Source organism: Crinia signifera, chromosome 2 (assembly GCF_055691185.1).
Source record: "Crinia signifera chromosome 2, ASM5569118v1, whole genome shotgun sequence".
NCBI classification, from domain to species: domain Eukaryota; kingdom Metazoa; phylum Chordata; class Amphibia; order Anura; family Myobatrachidae; genus Crinia; species Crinia signifera.
In genome coordinates this window covers 149,419,342-149,437,650 of record NC_139218.1, presented here as the reverse complement: position 1 = coordinate 149,437,650, position 18,309 = coordinate 149,419,342, and the positions used below count along the sequence as shown (strand labels likewise).

At 43.6% G+C, this 18,309-nt stretch overlaps 1 protein-coding gene across 1 annotated transcript in view; it reads left to right on the top strand.

Annotated features, from left to right (window-relative positions):
* The first annotated feature begins 8,729 nt into the window (after positions 1-8,729).
* BAK1 (BCL2 antagonist/killer 1) overlaps positions 8,730-18,309 on the top strand; it is an 85,135-nt gene continuing 75,555 nt past the window's right edge. Inside the window, exon 1 of the mRNA XM_083173098.1 lies at positions 8,730-8,881. The gene's annotated coding sequence lies outside the window, so the exon portion shown is untranslated. The remainder of the gene's footprint in view (positions 8,882-18,309) is intronic.

The window sequence follows — 18,309 nt, the reverse complement described above, 5'->3', positions numbered from 1 at the left end:
GAGACCCAGAACCAAAGCTAGATACAGCGCCATAATAAAAGAGTTTATTTCCTGGCAAAACACCTTACCCAATTCTCGTTCCTCAGCACCAGTGAATTCAGCAATTGATTTCCTATCACATAAATATGACACAGGCTCAGCCTCGGCCACCATACGTTCGTATGGTTCCGCGCTCACCCTTCTAATCCCAGGGTTTTCAGAGAATAGATTATATTTACGCTTACTCAAGGGTATCTTCCTATCTAGACCATCACGCCCACGTTACTCAACCACCTGGGACATTGAACCTTTTCTCAACCATTTTGCCACCATTCCCTCTACATCCGAAGCCCTTAGCCTATCGAGAAAACTGGCTTCCCTGATGGCTTTAGCTTTCGCGGCAAGAGGAGCCGAATTGTCGTTAATAGACATTTCCGACCCGTGGATGACCGCAACCCCAGCGGGTTTTCACATTATCCTCAAAGGGCACACAAAGACAAGTTCTATCCTCAGGCCCTTAGTAGAGTTTGACCTAATTAGAGATCAATCTGACCGCTCTATGTCTGGTAGATTGTTTGTCGGCATATTTGTCCTTGACAGCACCAATAAGAGGTGAACTTTCCCAACTGTTCATTACGTGTCGTAAACCCTTTTGCCCAGCCAGACCGGGAACAATCCGGGGTTGGATCGTGTCGGTCATGCGGGATGCGGGTATAGACACATCACAATTCAAAGGGCACTCCCTCCGCGGAGCCGCAGTTACCTCTGCAGCAGCCGAGGGTTTGCCATTGCAGTGTATTATGCAGGCTGCTAGATGGTCCTCCACGCATACCTTTGTGAGGCACTATTGGAGACCATCTGATCACCAAAAGGTGGAGTTCCTTAGAGCAACCACCAGGTATGTGGTAGTCTACCCACCAGCTGTTGCTAGGTGGCAAGCCTCCCGACGAACAAACAGTAGTTTGCAGGAATCTATGACCTGCAAACTTTATTTGTTCTAGGGAATAGGATTGCCACCTAGCAACAGCGACCCACCCTACCCGCCCGTTGCCTTGCTAGGTCTGGTGGTTTCACTTGCTGCGATGCTAACTGTTTCCTTTCTCCTTTGGTTACAGGCGCTCCAAAGAATCAGAGCAAACAGCAGGCGCAGCCAGCTAAGCAACAAAAATGAACCCAAGAAATCCGTTCTGCTTCGTCGAAGCACCGCTTGAAGTTTCTGTTACTGATCGTCGTACCTTATAGTATTCCCGTTGGTTGTCGAATTACCCTATGGGTTAGATAGTTCATTGCGCTCTTGTTGTCGAGCAGCAGTTATTAACCCCTTCCTGACACAGCCAGTTTTTGCGTTCCTGACAGAGCCATTTTTTTCAAATCTGACATGTATCACTTAAGTGGGTATAACTTTTTTTTGCTTTTACTTATCCCAGTGATTTTGAGATTGTTTTCTCGTGACACATTGTACTTCAAATTAGTGGTAAATTTGGGTCGATACAGTCTGTGTTTTTTTGTGAAAAATACCAAAATGTCGTAAAAAAATGGAAAATTTAGCAATTTGCAAAATGTTAAATTTTCTGCTTGTGAGACAAATAATCATACCACTCAAAATAGTTAATAACTAACATAGACCATATGTCTACTTTATGTTTCCATCATTATTTCAACTTCCTTTTAATTTTTTTGGACACTAGGAGGCTTACAATATGAATAGCAAATTTTAAAATTTTCAAGAAAATTTCAAACACTGATTTTTTTAGGGACCAGTTCAGTTCTGATGTGACTTTGAGGGACTTGTATGTGAGACACCCCTATAAATGATGCCATTTCAAAAACTGCACCCCTCACAGTATTTAAAACAGCATTTTGGAAGTTTGTTAACCCTTTAGGTGTTTCACAGGAATTAAAACAAAGTGTAGGTGAAATTTCAAAATTTCATTTTTTTTGCAGATTTGCAATTTTAATACATTTTTCTAAGGAACACAGTAGATTTTACTAGAGAAATGTGACTAAAAATTGATTCCCCCAATTCTTTTGTTTTCAAAAATATCCTATATGTGGCCCTAGTGTGCACGTTGACCAAACCACAGGCTTCATAATAGAAGGAGCACCTACTTGATTTTGGAGCCTCCTTTTTATGAGATTATTTTTTAGGCACCATGTAGGTTTCTAGGCACCATAAGATGCTAAAATTTAGGAACCCCCCCACAAGTGACCCCATTTTGCAAACTACACCCTTCAGGGAATTCATTTAGGGGTATAGTGTACATTTCAAACCCCCAGGGGTTTCACCAATTTTGATACAACTGGGCTGTGAAAATGAAAAAATTTAATTTTTCATTTTCACAGCTCAGTTGTATCAAAATTGGTGAAACTCCTGGGGGTTTGAAATGTACACTATACCCCCTGATGAATTCCCTGAAGGGTGTAGTTTGCAAAATGGGGTCACTTGTGGGGGGGTTCCACTGTATGGGTGCTTCAGGGGTCATTCAACCAGAATCTGTGCTGCAAAATCCAAATATCACTCCTTCCCTTCTGAGTCCTGCCATGCACCCAACTGGTATTTTTTGGTCACATGTGAGGCATTGCCATACTCGGGAGAAATTGGGGCACAGATTTTGGGGTGCTTTGTCTCCTTCATTCCTTGCGAAAATGAAAAATTTTGAGCCAGATCTGCATTTTTGTGTAAAAAAATGTAATTTTTTACACAAAAATGCAGTTCTGGCTCAAAATTTTTCATTTTCGCAAGGAATGAAGGAGACAAAGCACCCCAAAATCTGTGCCCCAATTTCTCCCGAGTACGGCAATGCCTCATATGTGACCAAAAAATACCATTTGGGTGCATGGCAGGACTCAGAAGGGAAGGAGTGATATTTGGTGGTGGAATGAATGGTGGGTGCTATGTCGCATTAGCAAGACCCCCGAAGCACCAATACAGTGGAACCCCCCCACATGTGACCCCATTTTGCTCACCAGCTTTGGGAGGGGGGCTGGCGCTGCGGCTGGTGGGGGGGTGGGAGGGGTGCTGGCGCTGCGGCAGCCGGGTGGGTGGGAGGGGGGGCTGCCGGGTGGGAGGGGGGGGGGGGGGGGGGCTGGCGATCGGTGGTGATCGGTGCTGTACTTAACAGCACCGATCACTATATATATATATATATATATATATATATATATATATATATGTGTGTGTGTATATATATATATATGTGTATATATATATATATATATATATATATATATATAATAGTAGTGAAGTTCCCGGCACTCTGATTTCAACAATAATAATCTTCTCTGGCGGTGCCTTCCCCTGGACGGTTGTCCCAATCTACCTGGTGTAACAGGCGGCACTCGCTGTCAATAAATAACTGAGACCACTCAGCGGTTCGTTATAAACGTTTTCGGTTTACTCAACCTTCATCAGATATGTGCAATACAGATACAATCACCAAATAAATAAGATACTCTCACCCCATTCTCGTGCTGGTGTTTGCCGTGCCTCCTCCCTCCTCCTCCGCTCACTTCCGGTACAGAGTGCAGGGGGGAATAGGCTCCGGCACAAAGTTTGGTCACCATGGTAACCTGTAAACAATTTCACGTAATAGTAACTGTCAATGACGGTAACAAATCCATACAATAACCACTGGAGATATAGGGCAATCATGAGTCCAACAATAATGTCCATGATCATATTGGTAGCAAGTATTTTCAGATCTAAAATCTGTCAAAGAAAACAGTTCAGCGGTAGCTGTTCGTTAAGTCCCGCCGGCGCTACAGTATTAAGCTTGTGTATCCAATATGACTCTCTTCTCAATAATTTGAGGTTTCTATCCCCTCCTCTTCTATCAGCTGGAACTTGGTCAATCATCAGATATCTCAGACTCGATAGATTATGTTTGTATTGTAAAAAATGCTTTGCTACCGGCTGGTCTGCGCCTTTGCCTTCTAGTGCAGTTTTTATTGAGCTCCGGTGCTGCGTCATTCTCACTTTAAAACTACATGTTGTTTTCCCTATGTAGTATTTGCTGCACGGGCATATTATGCAGTAGATGACGTGTGAGCTGTGGCAACTAAGTTTATGATGTATAGGGATTTTATATCCATCATGTGGATGTGCTATATAGTCCCTTGTTAGTAGGTAAGTACACGTGATGCATCCTGTACATTTGTAATTTCCCGATTTTCTTCTGAGGAAATGTGACTCTTCCTTTTTGTCAAAGTCTGATATGTCTGTCTTGACAATATGTTCCCTGATATTTTTTCCTCGCGTGTAGCAAGGTAGGAGGTGTCTGTTTTTGAACCCTTTGAGGTCTGGGTCACTCTGAATGATTGGCCAGATTTGTTTGGCCAATTTTGTGATTTTCTTGGTTCCTGTAGAGTAATTATTAACCCAGATGATTTTTTCTTTATCGTGGTTTGTTGTTGTTTGATTCATGGATACTGTCGGTGTTGGTTCATGTTGGTTCATCGCCTTCTTTTGAGCTTCTTGGATCAATTTATTATTGTATCCTCTCTGTAGAAATCTTTTAGCCATTTTGTTCATTTCTGCTTGTTTCTCTTGTGGGTCACTGCAAATGCGCTGGACTCTAAGGAATTGGGAATATGGGAGTCCTTTGAGGAGTGCTTCTGGATGATGGCTCGATGCCAATAGTAAGTTATTACTATCGGTGGGTTTAGAATAAATGGATGTTGTAATCTTCTGGTCACTAACTGTAAGCTTCACATCCAAGTAGTGTATTACCTGCGCATTAATGACTGATGTAAATTTAATATGTTCGTCTAATTCGTTGATTTCTCTCATAAACATTTCGAACTCCTCCTTGGTACCCTGCCATATAATGAAGACATCGTCTATAAATCTAGTATACATAAGAATCTTTGATGTATACTGTTCATTTTTGAAGAATAGTCTATTTTCCACATGGAACATGAAAGTGTTCGCGTACGACGGAGCGACACATGCCCCCATCGCACAGCCCTGTACTTGGAGGAAAAGTTCTTTGTTGAATAAAAAGAAATTTCTTTCCAAAACTAAACGTAATAACTGGAGGAAAAAGTCAATATGTGGTCCTTGGTATGTAGGGTTATCTGTTAGCAGTTCTCGTACGGATTGCAAGCCTCTCTCGTGGGGTATGCTTGTATATAGGCTGGTTACATCTGCCGTACATAACCAGCAATCCGGTGGTAATTCTCCCAATTCTTTTATTTTGTATAAAAACATATTTGTATCTTTTAGATATGTCTTTTGTTCTTGGACTACTGGCTGTAAGTAGTAGTCTAAGTACCGTGCTACATTGTAATAAAGGGACTCTTTGGCAGACACTATGGGGCGTCCCGGGGGATTGTCTTTGTCCTTATGCAGTTTCGGTACTGTATAAAAAACTGGAATTTTAGAGTTTGTAGTTAATAATGCCTTTTTGGTGTCTTCTTTGATGTATCCATTATTACATGCTGTTTGTAAAACATTTTCCAGTTCTTTATAATAGATGGGAGTGGGATCTTGTTCCAATTTGACATATACTTGCGGGTCATTCAATTGCCTATAGGCTTCTTGTTTATATTGTTCAATATTTTGTATGACCAGCGCTCCTCCTTTGTCCGCTGGGCGGACTACTATGTCTTCATATTTTGACAAATCTCTTAGGGCTTTGTGTTCTTCTTTGGTCATGTTCTGCTGTCCTTCAAAGTGCTGTTTTTTATTGATCTCTTCTTTAATTGTCCTTGTGAACGTTTTTATGGCTGGGTTGTTAGACATGGGGTCAAATTTCGATTTTAATTTAATGGGGCAGGTATTTTCTTTTTGTATGTAATTCTCAGTTTTGTCAAAGAATTCTTTCAGTCTTAGTTGGCGATTAAGTCTGGTAAGGTCCACCCCGTTGCGTAATTGGTTAGGTTTATTTGTGGGGACAAAACTTAATCCTCTGTTAAGTACTGATAGTTCTGTTGGTGTGAGCTTTCTAGTGGAGAGATTATAGACTATCTGGCTTTTTTTGCCTTCCTGTCTCTGTATTCTCTCACATTGCCTCCCGCGCCTTGTTCTTGTAGATTTGTGCCTCCTCGTGGAATCCTGGTACGTGCCCCTAAAGGGTGGGCATGAGAAGTGGTGGCTTGTTCTCTAGTGGCGCTATCGGTTTCACTATTGGCACTGGAGGTGTCTGTGTCAAATCTGTTTACGAAGGGACGTCTGGTGTTTCTTCTATTCGGTCGTCCTCTCCCTGGTTGAAAGCCTGTCCAATTGTAAACCCGATTTTCCTCGTAATCTCGGTTGACGGCTGCAAATTTTTTCTTTTTAAATGTAATCAGATCATTTTTGTATTTCTCCATTTCATTAGTAAGTTTGGTCATCCAGTCGCATGCTTTATCGTTCAGTAGTATGGGTACAGTTATGCTCTCATTAACGGCAATTCTCTCTTTCAATACATTCATTTCTCTTGTCGCTTCCTCTATTACAAGGAGTAGTAAATCAAACGATGCCTTATTAAGCACTGCCGCCCATTTTCTGCAAAAGTCTGGGTTATTGCGACCTATAGTTGGTTGGTTCTTTATCCTGAATCCTCTAGGGATTTTCCTTTCCCGGTAATAGTCTGATAGACAGACCCCATGCAAATAAAAGTCTGTCTCTTTGTTTTTTAGTCTTAGCAGTTGTAAATATTTAGTTTCATTAGTCTCTTGTGGTTCGGTGGTGGATAGTTTATCCTTGGACAGTATGCGCGTCGCATCCACATCAGATAGAGATAGAATTTCTCCAATTGGTAACGTGGCACTGCGGTATCCTGATATATCCTCCAATACAGGTTCCATGGTGTCCTCTGTGTAGACGGTGCTGACACCCGTGTTGATACAGTGAAGTTAAAATCGATATCTCCTTCTTGAAATGTGGTCGGTGCCTTGGTAAAGATTAGGGGCATGTGTGTCCCCAGTCCATATGCAATAGTAGTGAAGTTCCCGGCACTCTGATTTCAACAATAATAATCTTCTCTGGCGGTGCCTTCCCCTGGACGGTTGTCCCAATCTACCTGGTGTAACAGGCGGCACTCGCTGTCAATAAATAACTGAGACCACTCAGCGGTTCGTTATAAACGTTTTCGGTTTACTCAACCTTCATCAGATATGTGCAATACAGATACAATCACCAAATAAATAAGATACTCTCACCCCATTCTCGTGCTGGTGTTTGCCGTGCCTCCTCCCTCCTCACGAGAATGGGGTGAGAGTATCTTATTTATTTGGTGATTGTATCTGTATTGCACATATCTGATGAAGGTTGAGTAAACCGAAAACGTTTATAACGAACCGCTGAGTGGTCTCAGTTATTTATTGACAGCGAGTGCCGCCTGTTACACCAGGTATATATATATATATATATATATATATATATATATATATATATATATATATATATATATATATACACACACATATATATGTATATATATATATATATATATATATATATGTGTATATATATATATATATATATATATATATACATATATACACACACACACATATATATATATATATTTCATCCCATTTCACTTATTATTCATATTTATGCTGCTGTGCTGCGGCTGGCGGGGGGGGTGGGAGGGGGGCTGGCGCTGCGGCTGCTGGCTGGGTGGGAGGGAGGCTGCCGGGTGGGAGGGAGGCTGCCGGGTAGGTGGGAGGGAGGCTGCCGGGTGGGAGGGAGGGTGGGCTGGTGATCGGTGCTGTACTTAACAGCACCGATCACCACCGATCTCTGTGTTACCGAGCGGCTTAGCCGCCGGTAACACAGAAAACGCTGCAATTGGCTGTTCACTTTTGAACAGCCAATCGCAGCGATCGCCGACCGGGGGGGCACCCCTGCCCCCCCTGGGCGGCGAGGGGGGATGTCTGCTGTCAGGGACAGCAGACATCTCCAAACTGTCACCGCGTCTATAGACGCGGTGACAGTTAGAAGTCATGACGTACATTTACGCCATGTGTCGGGAAGTACTTCCCGACCATGACGTAAATGTACGTCAAATGTCGGGAAGGGGTTAAACATGTTCATCCAGCATCATTCAGTCTCTTGTCTCTGATTGTATACAAGTACTACGTGGTGTTATATATTCTATTATTCATGTTCTAAGGATTGCCATCCGTAAGCTTCTGTAAAATCTGAGCAGGGGGCGGGCTTGTAGCTGCTATACTCTGTGCGCTCACGTGGCCAGCGTGAGCGCGTCACAGAGTTCATTAGCATGCGCCTCATTAATATGCGCGCATGCACAGTAGCCCCGGAGCCGGGTAGTACGTGCGTCTTCAGGCTCCGGCGGCATCAGCCCGCTCCCCCGGCTGTGGAGTAGGTAAGTGAAATTTCTTTTCACTTCTCCTACTCCAGCGATCGTCGGGAGGCTTGCACTACAACCCACCAGCTGTTGCTAGGTGGCAATCCTATTCCCTAAAACAAAGAAAGTTTGCAGGTCATAGATTCCTGCAAACTACTGTTTGCCCAGTGCAATAGTATACCATGATGACATGACACATAAATGCAATTGAATCCAGCTCTAAATCAAACCATAAGTGTGCAGAGACTAGTAAACTCATTCATAAGACTTAAAGCAAAAACATTTTGCAGAAATTCCAGACTTTTTTTTTCTGCTTCACAAACATGTCTGTTTTGGTGTTTGTTTTCTTCACAGATCATGTTATTTAGCCGAGCTGTTTAGTCATACACTATTTCCTCTAAACCCACTGCTTTTCTTGTATAGGACACTCCCCTTCCTACAGTGTCAGCAACAATGTGCTGCGAGCCTCACTGAAGCTGAATTAGCCCAGCCCATTTTGCCATCACCCTTCCAGGAAGAAGTCAGAGCCAGGCTTCAGAAATCTGTTTTCCATCTCTAAACTCAGAGTCTCAGACCACCAGTCAGTGGAAGGAAGGATCCACAGGGTGAGTGAGTGGGGGTGACATTGTACTGTGGGTGAGATTTGGGACTTGAGGCTGAATCCACAGCAAGATATTAGTGATATACACAGCAATCTACCTTCAGTCCCTTTCTTGTTTTGCACAACACTTACAGCACAGAGTACTAAAGCAACATTTGAATGAATGCCGGTCTGTCTCTGATGTATGTACAGCTGTTAGGCTAACTTTTTTCTTTGTAACAAATCTGATGTGCTTAAAGTGCTTTAGTTTTCAGATATATGAGAGATAGCAGAATAAAATAAGAGTGCAAAAGTTTGCTGAAAATCAGATTGTGTTTTCTGTTCAACTTTGCATTGCAAATTGAAATATTTTTCAGATAACATATTTTAAATGTACATTTATTAAACTATGTCATTTTGTGAAAGTTTACTTTTTATAGCCCAATATCTTTTAATCAATTAATATTATGTTTGAAGATCATGTTCACATAATAGTGTTTTTTTTGGTATTCTACTGTGTATAAAATACATCTACAGTATGCTGTGCTTGAAAATAATAATAAACGAAAGACTGAAGGGTCTGCTAATATTAGCATCAGTGACAGTTTGGTATGCACAGCGCTGCCAGCAGCAGCAGTGGATACAAAATCACTGGAGCAATTTGATATCGTTCCCTACAATCCCTGTTACTGCTACTAATACAGTATATATTGTAGCAGTGAGAAATTACACTGCAGGGTCTGACTGTGGTAACATGTCCACAAAAATCCAGATGTGTATCTTTTTAAAACCCGGGACTCCTTCCTATAGGAAGATGGCTTCCTCTCTCGCGAACAAATTGTGAACAGGATGTATTTTTGGAATTAAATGAATGGGCTTCTCATACTAGTGTATGGGGACCACGATCCCCTTTGGTGACGTCAGGTAAGCAGGAGATTTCAGTGAACTCTCCTGCGTTACAACTTAATGAATGGGAGTCACATTCATCTAGAAATAGAAAGTGAAACTTTGCACAACTGCAGAGTGGAGGCAAATTTCAAATGTGCCCACAGGCTGGACATTGTGGGGAGGGGTGGGGGGGAGGTGTTGTTCTAAAACAATTCATCAACACATGGTTTCAATAAAAGTGCTCAGTACTTACAGTATGTGATACTGTTTCAAATACTGATTATATATAACTATTGATGTTATTTCCATTACATTGTGATTCCATTCTATAGCTGTATGCACTAAAAGATATTGGTGACAAATTTCCTTTAAACTTCCCCGGTGTCCTGGACAAACTATTTGGTGCATATACACTGGGGGGGGGGTCATTCTGGTTGGCTCGCTAAGCAGCAGTAGTTCGCTGCATAGGGAGCCTCTTAATGCCGGCCACCGAGCAAGCGAATACCCGCCCCCCTGCCGGCCAAGAAATATCCCCGCAGCACTGGTTTTGCATAAACATCACGGTATTGTCAACTTAAACATGATGGATTCTATATCCCAAGACCATCCGAAGATAGGCCGACAGTGTCTAGACACTGTCAATAGGTCGAAAACCAAATGGTGGACATGCACAAGGTCAACATTGACAAAAGGTTAATGTGCACTAGGTTGACCTTGGGAAAAGGTTGACATTGTATTGGTCATCACATGAAAGAGTTCACACGGACTCAGAAGCATGGCGATTGAAGCAAGACATTTGAGAGTATGCACTACACTAATTGGAGGTCCATGTGCTCAAGTATCAACACTCAGAAAAGTTGACTGGCGACATTTGGCTTGTGTTAACCTTATGCATACTGACCTAGTGCATACTGACCTTTTGTCACTGTCGACCTTGTGTATGTCGACCTTTTAGTGTTAAAAAATTACATTAAAATCTCATTTTAATTGGTACTGGGCCAAATTTCAAAACAAATTATGTTTTTGTTATCACTCGTTGCACAACCAACCAGCTCCTGTCATTTTACAAACACATGACAGGTAGGAGCTGATTTATTGGAGCCCCATTTAAAATTTGTCATAAATGATAACAAGAATATCAGTCATTGTTATATCTGCTCCTTTATATCTGCAATCTATTTACTAAGCCTTTTAGAGCATAGTTACCTACCATTCCGCATCTCATTTATCCTGCTGCCATGCATCGAACACCTAATCTACAGTAGTTTTCAGATTATGCCAGGTCTGCCACTATGGAGTTTCTTTACAAGGCCAGTGATGTGCTGTAAGCACAGCGATTGGCTGTAGCACAAGCTCAGACGCTGCCCGACATTAGACTGTGCATGCAGTTTGGCCAACCATATATGAATGCAACCTTTCAAACGGAAATATGCTTATGAGCGAACACTAGCAAAGTAGACATTATGTGGGCGTATAGATGGGCACCTCAAAAGTGGGCGAAACTGTGGCACAAGGGTGGTGACTTCAAGTGCTGAGCGGTGGCCTTGCAGCACTGTGCGAGCACTCGGACAAAATAACATACCTCCCAACTTTCTAAGTTCTCGAAGCGGGACGATGCTCCTGCGCGCCGGAGGCGCGTTGAAATTTTTGTGGGGCGTGGCCTAATTCCGGGGGCGTGGCCTATACTCGCGGCTCTTCCGCGAGGCCACGCCCCCATTTTGCCGCTATGGGGGCATGACCCAGAGGCTCTGTGAGCCTCTAGCCATGCCCCCAGTCCCCTGGCTGCGGGAATAGACGCTGTGCGCATGCGCACAGCGTTTATTCCCCGCTGCTTAGCAGCTGACAGGGGGGACTCCCAACAGCCCCCCCACACCGCGGGACACTGCCGCCCGCGGGTGGGACATCGGGACAGCCCCTGACAATCGGGACTGTCCCGATAAAATCGGGACTGTTGGGAGGTATGAAGTAATTTGCTCTCAAAACGCAAGTCTCAGGCCTTGCAGGGCAACCGCTTAATGGACCAACATTGCAACCCCAATCAATGCGCACAATAGCTAAAATACATGCACCTGTACACTACTCACCCATGCACCATACAATTTGCACTCATTAAACCAGGGGTTCCCAAACTTTTTTGAATCACGGCACCCCGAAGCATCAGAATTATTTCGCGGCACCCCTAGGCTAAAGTTTTCTCGTTGAGAAAGTTAGAAACAAATATTAAAGTTAAATAAATTGTGTTTATATCTCATCCTTAGGATCAGTTATGTGGTAATGGACAGGATTCACTTCTGTTTGTTCCCAATTTGACTATTATATTGGACATAAATAACTTGAATTGGTCCTGGACCACCATCCCAGGGCACCCCTGCAAGTCCTCCAAGGCACCCCAGGGTGCCACGGCACACAGTTTGGAAACCACTGCATTAAACAATTAAGTAACCACATTTACTCAATGCAGGCACACTGTAAGCACACTATTAAACATTTCTACCTTTCATGCTTTATATGTTTTGTAAAAAAAAAATTCTACAAAATACAATGCCACGCTACTGCTCGATCACTCTATAGAGTCCTGTTATCTAGTGATTTTGTCTTTACTCTGTGTACTAAGTTCTGGCTTTTATTCTCAGAAGCAGCTATAGCAGTGGTTCCCAAACTGTGTGCCTAGGCACCCTGGGGTGCCTCAGGACACTTGCTGGGGTGCCTCGGGTTGGTGGACCAGGATCAATTCATATTATTTATGGTCATGGTACCAGGCAAAACCAGTGCTGGTGGCTGCCAATCATAATATATTTGGACAAACAGAAGCAAATCCTGTCCCTCACCAGATAACTGTGACATATACACACAGTGCACTTTTTTTTCTGAATTTCTCGATAAGAAGCATTTGGCCTAGGGGTGCCTTGAAAATATTTTGATGCTCCAGGGTGCCGTGATTCAAAAAAGTTTGGGAACCACTGAGCTATAATATTCCTGGTTTGGTTCTTATTAAGTGAAAAAACGCATGTAATCCACTGTAGCACTCGCTCCCTACTGTACAGTACTGTATCTCATAGATATGACTTTCGCATGGTCTATATTGCTGTGAATGTAGATATAGATACTGTACATAATATTTTTTATAAAAGCTGATAAAACATTGCGCAGTACAATATTTTAGGAACAAAAATTAAAATGTTATTCTATGGTGTGACACACCATCATGACTAACATCATGTCATTAAATAAATGGTTGAGAATGGTTTGGCTGCGTGCGTATTCTATGAGTTACGAATGAAATCACCTGCAGAGCCTGTTCACTTGCACACCCAGTGGTTGGGCTTGCGAACACGCCAAGGCCCGAAAGAACATGTAATTGTGCGTGCACTCTGAGGCCACTCCCTGTTGTCAGTCGTTACGAACGACCATGTTCGCATGTGTTATAGGTGTGCCTTCGCTGGCTGTATGTGTGTGTGGGGGCCTTTCGGTCCAATGTGTGCGCTATATAAGAAACTGTTAATAATTAAAAATGTATCTGTGCTGATAAATGCTGATGTGCACAGATAAGAGTGTACTGTAACTAGTATGTACTTTTATAGATAAAAGTGTATTGCTGCTGTTGTCAGCTATAAGGATGCTAATTGCGAATCTTTCTTTAGTTAATCACAGTTTCACATTGCAAATGCCGTGTCATGCCCAGGAGCGACTCGGCATTTGTGATAAATCATGCCCAGTCAGCACCCGGGATATTGCTGGGTGCGGACCCTGACGTCAGACAGGGGCCCAGGGCAGAGCTGCCGTGGGGCGGGGGAGTAAAAGGCAGCACTGACATTGCAGTGAACAGGATCCGGGTTGCTCGACCCGGGGTTCCCGTACAGACTGCCTTTCAACCCGGTTCCAACCAGTGTAAAACACTGCTTTTTACCCTGGGTCAGATTGCCGGGTTGCTGGACCCAGGGTATTGAAAATGGCCCTTTCACACCTCAGGCTCACCCTGCTGGACTGGGCAAAAACCTGGGGTCCACCCAGGATATTTATTGCTTTAATGGCATAGAAAAGAGCACATACAATAAATATAGATAATGCCCACATGTTGCAGATAGTACAATGTTCACAATAAAATAACATTTAGCATACCTCCCAACTGTCCCGCCTAACCTGGGAATGTCCCGGTTTTTGGGGATGTACCACCGACCCGCCCGGGGCTGCCATTGTCCCGCGGTGGATGGGGGGGACGGGGACAGTTGGGAGTCCCCCCCAGCCTGAAGGGAATAGATGCTGTGTCTATTCAGCGACGCTGATCGACAGAAAACAGGGGTGCAGCCCTTAGGAGGTGTCATCCCGCGAGGCCACAACCCTTTTTCATAGGCTATGCCCCCTTTTTATTTGTGTCCCGAACAGCGGCGTAACTATAATTTGGGCGCCCCCCTGCCAATAATAAAGCACGCCCCCCCTCCACCACCCCGGCCGCCCATGCCCCCCCCCCATCCCCCGCATATTTACCTGTATTCGCTGCGCTGGTCCCGGCTCCCCTCCTGGCTTCATTCTGATGCTAAACACAGACTATCACAAAATGGCCGCCCCCATACAGCAGACAGTTTCATAGAACAGTTTGCTATATGGGGGCGGACATTTTATGATAGCCCGTCGAAATAGCATCAGAATGAAGCCAGGGGAGCCGTGACCGCCGCAGCGAACATAGGTAAAGCTGCGGGGGATGGGGCATTATAATAGCACCGCAGCCCCCCGGCGCCCGCACTTACCCAGCGCCTCCTCGCGACCGCGGGGGCTGCGGTGCTGTAGTTACGCCACTGGTCCCGAACCAACAGGACCAGAAGTTGGGAGGTATGCATTTAATGCTGTACACTGAAAACATACTTATACTATATGCTTAATGATGAATTCAAACAAGGCCAAATTGCATTTGGAATTTATTGAATATGCATCACATTAATCATGTACACTGTGCTGAGTAAGAAGAAATGAAATAACAGCACATATATAGTAGCGAACAAGAAACAACATATTGCAGACAGCAATGTTAGTATCAATACGTTCAAAACTTCAGAATAATATTTTGTTACTAATGTTTAGTGGTGTAACTATGGAGAGTAGCTGCTTCAAGGGCCAATGCTGTTCTAAAACAATTCATCAACACATGGTTTCAATAAAAGTGCTCAGTACTTACAGTATGTGATACTGTTCCAAATACTGATTATATATAACTATTGATGTTATTTCCATTACATTGTGATTCCATTCTATAGCCGTATGCACTAAAAGATATTGGTGACAAATTTCCTTTAAACTTCCCCGGTGTCCTGGACAAACTATTTGGTGCATATACACTGGGGGGGTCATTCTGGTTGGCTCGCTAAGCAGCAGTAGTTCGCTGCATAGGGAGCCTCCTAACGCCGGCCACCGAGCAAGCGAATACCTGCCCCCCTGCCGGCCAAGAAATATCCCCGCAGCACTGGTTTTGCATAAACATCACGGTATTGTCAACTTAAACATGATGGATTCTATATCCCAAGACCATCCGAAGATAGGCCGACGGTGTCTAGACACTGTCAATAGGTCGAAAACCAAATGGTGGACATGCACAAGGTCAACATTGACAAAAGGTTAATGTGCACTAGGTTGACCTTGGGAAAAGGTTGACATTGTATTGGTCATCACATGAAAGAGTTCACACGGACTCAGAAGCATGGCGATTGAAGCAAGCCATTTGAGAGTATGCACTACACTAATTGGAGGTCCATGTGCTCAAGTATCAACACTCAGAAAAGTTGACTGGCGACATTTGGCTTGTGTTAACCTTTTGCATACTGACCTAGTGCATACTTACCTTTTGTCACTGTCGACCTTGTGTATGTCGACCTTTTAGTGTTAAAAAATTACATTAAAATCTCATTAATTGGTACTGGGGCAAATTTCAAAACAAATTATGTTTTTGTTATCACTCGCACATTATTAACGGTGAGCCAACCAACCAGCTCCTGTCATTTTACAAACACATGACAGGTAGGAGCTGATTTATTGGAGCCCCATTTAAAATTTGTCATAAATGATAACAAGAATATCAGTCATTGTTATATCTGCTCCTTTATATCTGCAATCTATTTACTAAACCTTTTAGAGCATAGTTACCTACCATTCCGCATCTCATTTATCCTGCTGCCATGCATCGAACACCTAATCTACAGTAGTTTTCAGATTATGCCAGGTCTGCCATTATGGAGTTTCTTTACAAGCACAGCGATTGGCTGTAGCACAAGCTCAGACGCTGCCCGACATTAGACTGTGCATGCAGTTTGGCCAACCATATATGAATGCAACCTTTCAAACGGAAATATGCTTATGAGCGAACACTAGCAAAGTAGGCATTATGTGGGCGTATAGATGGGCACCTCAAAAGTGGGCGAAACTGTGGCACAAGGGTGGTGACTTCAAGTGCTGAGCGGTGGCCTTGCAGCACTGTGCGAGCACTCGGACAAAATAATTTGCTCTCAAAATGCAAGTCTCAGGCCTCGCAGGGCAACCGCTTAACGGACCAACATTGCAACCCCAATCAATACGTACAATAGCTAAAATACATGCACCTGTACACTACTCACCCATGCACCATACAATTTTCACTCATTAAACAATTAAGTAACCACATTTACTCAATGCAGGCACACTGTAAGCACACTATTAAACATTTCTACCTTTCATGCTTTATATGTTTTGTAAAAAAAAAAAAAATCTACAAAATACAATGCCACGCTACTGCTCGATCACTCTATAGAGTCCTGTTATCTAGTGATTTTGTCTTTACTCTGTGTACTAAGTTCTGGCTTTTATTCTCAGAAGCAGCTATAGCAGTGGTTCCCAAACTGTGTGCCTAGGCACCCTGGGGTGCCTCATGACACTTGCTGGGGTGCCTTGGATTGGTGGACCAGGATCAATTCATATTATTTATGGTCATGGTACAAGGCAAAACCAGTGCTGGTGGCTGCCAATCATAATATATTTGGACAAACAGAAGCAAATCCTGTCCCTCACCAGATAATTGTGACATATACACACAATGCACTTTTTATTCTGAATTTCTCGATAAGAAGAATTTGGCCTAGGGGTGCCTTAAAAATATTTTGATGCTCCAGGGTGCCGTGATTCAAAAAAGTTTGGGAACCACTGAGCTATAGTATTCCTGGTTTGGTTCTTATTAAGTGCAAAAACGCATGTAATCCACTGTAGCACTCGCTCCCTACTGTACAGTACTGTATCTCATAGATATGACTTTCGCATGGTCTATATTGCTGTGAATGTAGATATAGATACTGTACATAATATTTTTATAAAAGCTGATAAAACATTGCGCAGTACAATATTTTAGGAACAAAAATTAAAATGTTATTCTATGGTGTGACACACCATCATGACTAACATCATGTCATTAAATAAATGGTTGAGAATGGTTTGGCTGCGTGCGTATTCTATGAGTTACAAATGAAATCACCTGCAGAGCCTGTTCACTCGCACACCCAGTGGTTGGGCTTGCGAACACGCCAAGGCCCGAAAGAACATGTAATTGTGCGTGCACTCTGAGGCCACTCCCCATTGTCAGTCGTTACGAACGACCATGTTCGCATGTGTTATAGGCGTGCCTTCGCTGGCTGTATGTGTGTGTGGGGGCCATTCGGTCCAATGTGTGTGCTATATAAGAAACTGTTAATAATTAAAAATGTATCTGTGCTGATAAATGCTGATGTGCACAGATAAGAGTGTACTGTAACTAGTATGTACTTTTATAGATAAAAGTGTATTGCTGCTGTTGTCAGCTATAAGGATGCTAATTGCGAATCTTTCTTTAGTTAATCACAGTTTCACATTGCAAATGCCGTGTCATGCCCAGGAGCGACTCAGCATTTGTGATAAATCATGCCCAGTCAGCACCCGGGATATTGCTGGGTGCGGACCCTGACGTCAGACAGGGGCCCAGGGCAGAGCTGCCGTGGGGCGGGGGAGTAAAAGGCAGCACTGACATTGCAGTGAACAGGATCCGGGTTGCTCGACCCGGGGTTCCCGTACAGACTGCCTTTCAACCCGGTTCCAACCAGTGTAAAACACTGCTTTTTACCCTGGGTCAGATTGCCGGGTTGCTGGACCCAGGGTATTGAAAATGGCCCTTTCACACCTCAGGCTCACCCTGCTGGACTGGGCAAAAACCCGGGGTCCACCCAGGATATTTATTGCTTTAATGGCATAGAAAACAGCACATACAATAAATATAGTTAATGCCCACATGTTGCAGATAGTACAATGTTCACAATAAAATAACATTTAGCATACCTCCCAACTGTCCCGCCTAACCTGGGAATGTCCCGGTTTTTGGGGATGTACCACCGACCCGCCCGGGGCTGCCATTGTCCCGCGGTGGATGGGGGGGACGGGGACAGTTGGGAGTCCCCCCCAGCCTGAAGGGAATAGATGCTGTGTCTATTCAGCGACGCTGATCGACAGAAAACAGGGGTGCAGCCCTTAGGAGGTGTCATCCCGCGAGGCCACAACCCCTTTTTATTTGTGTCCCGAACAGCG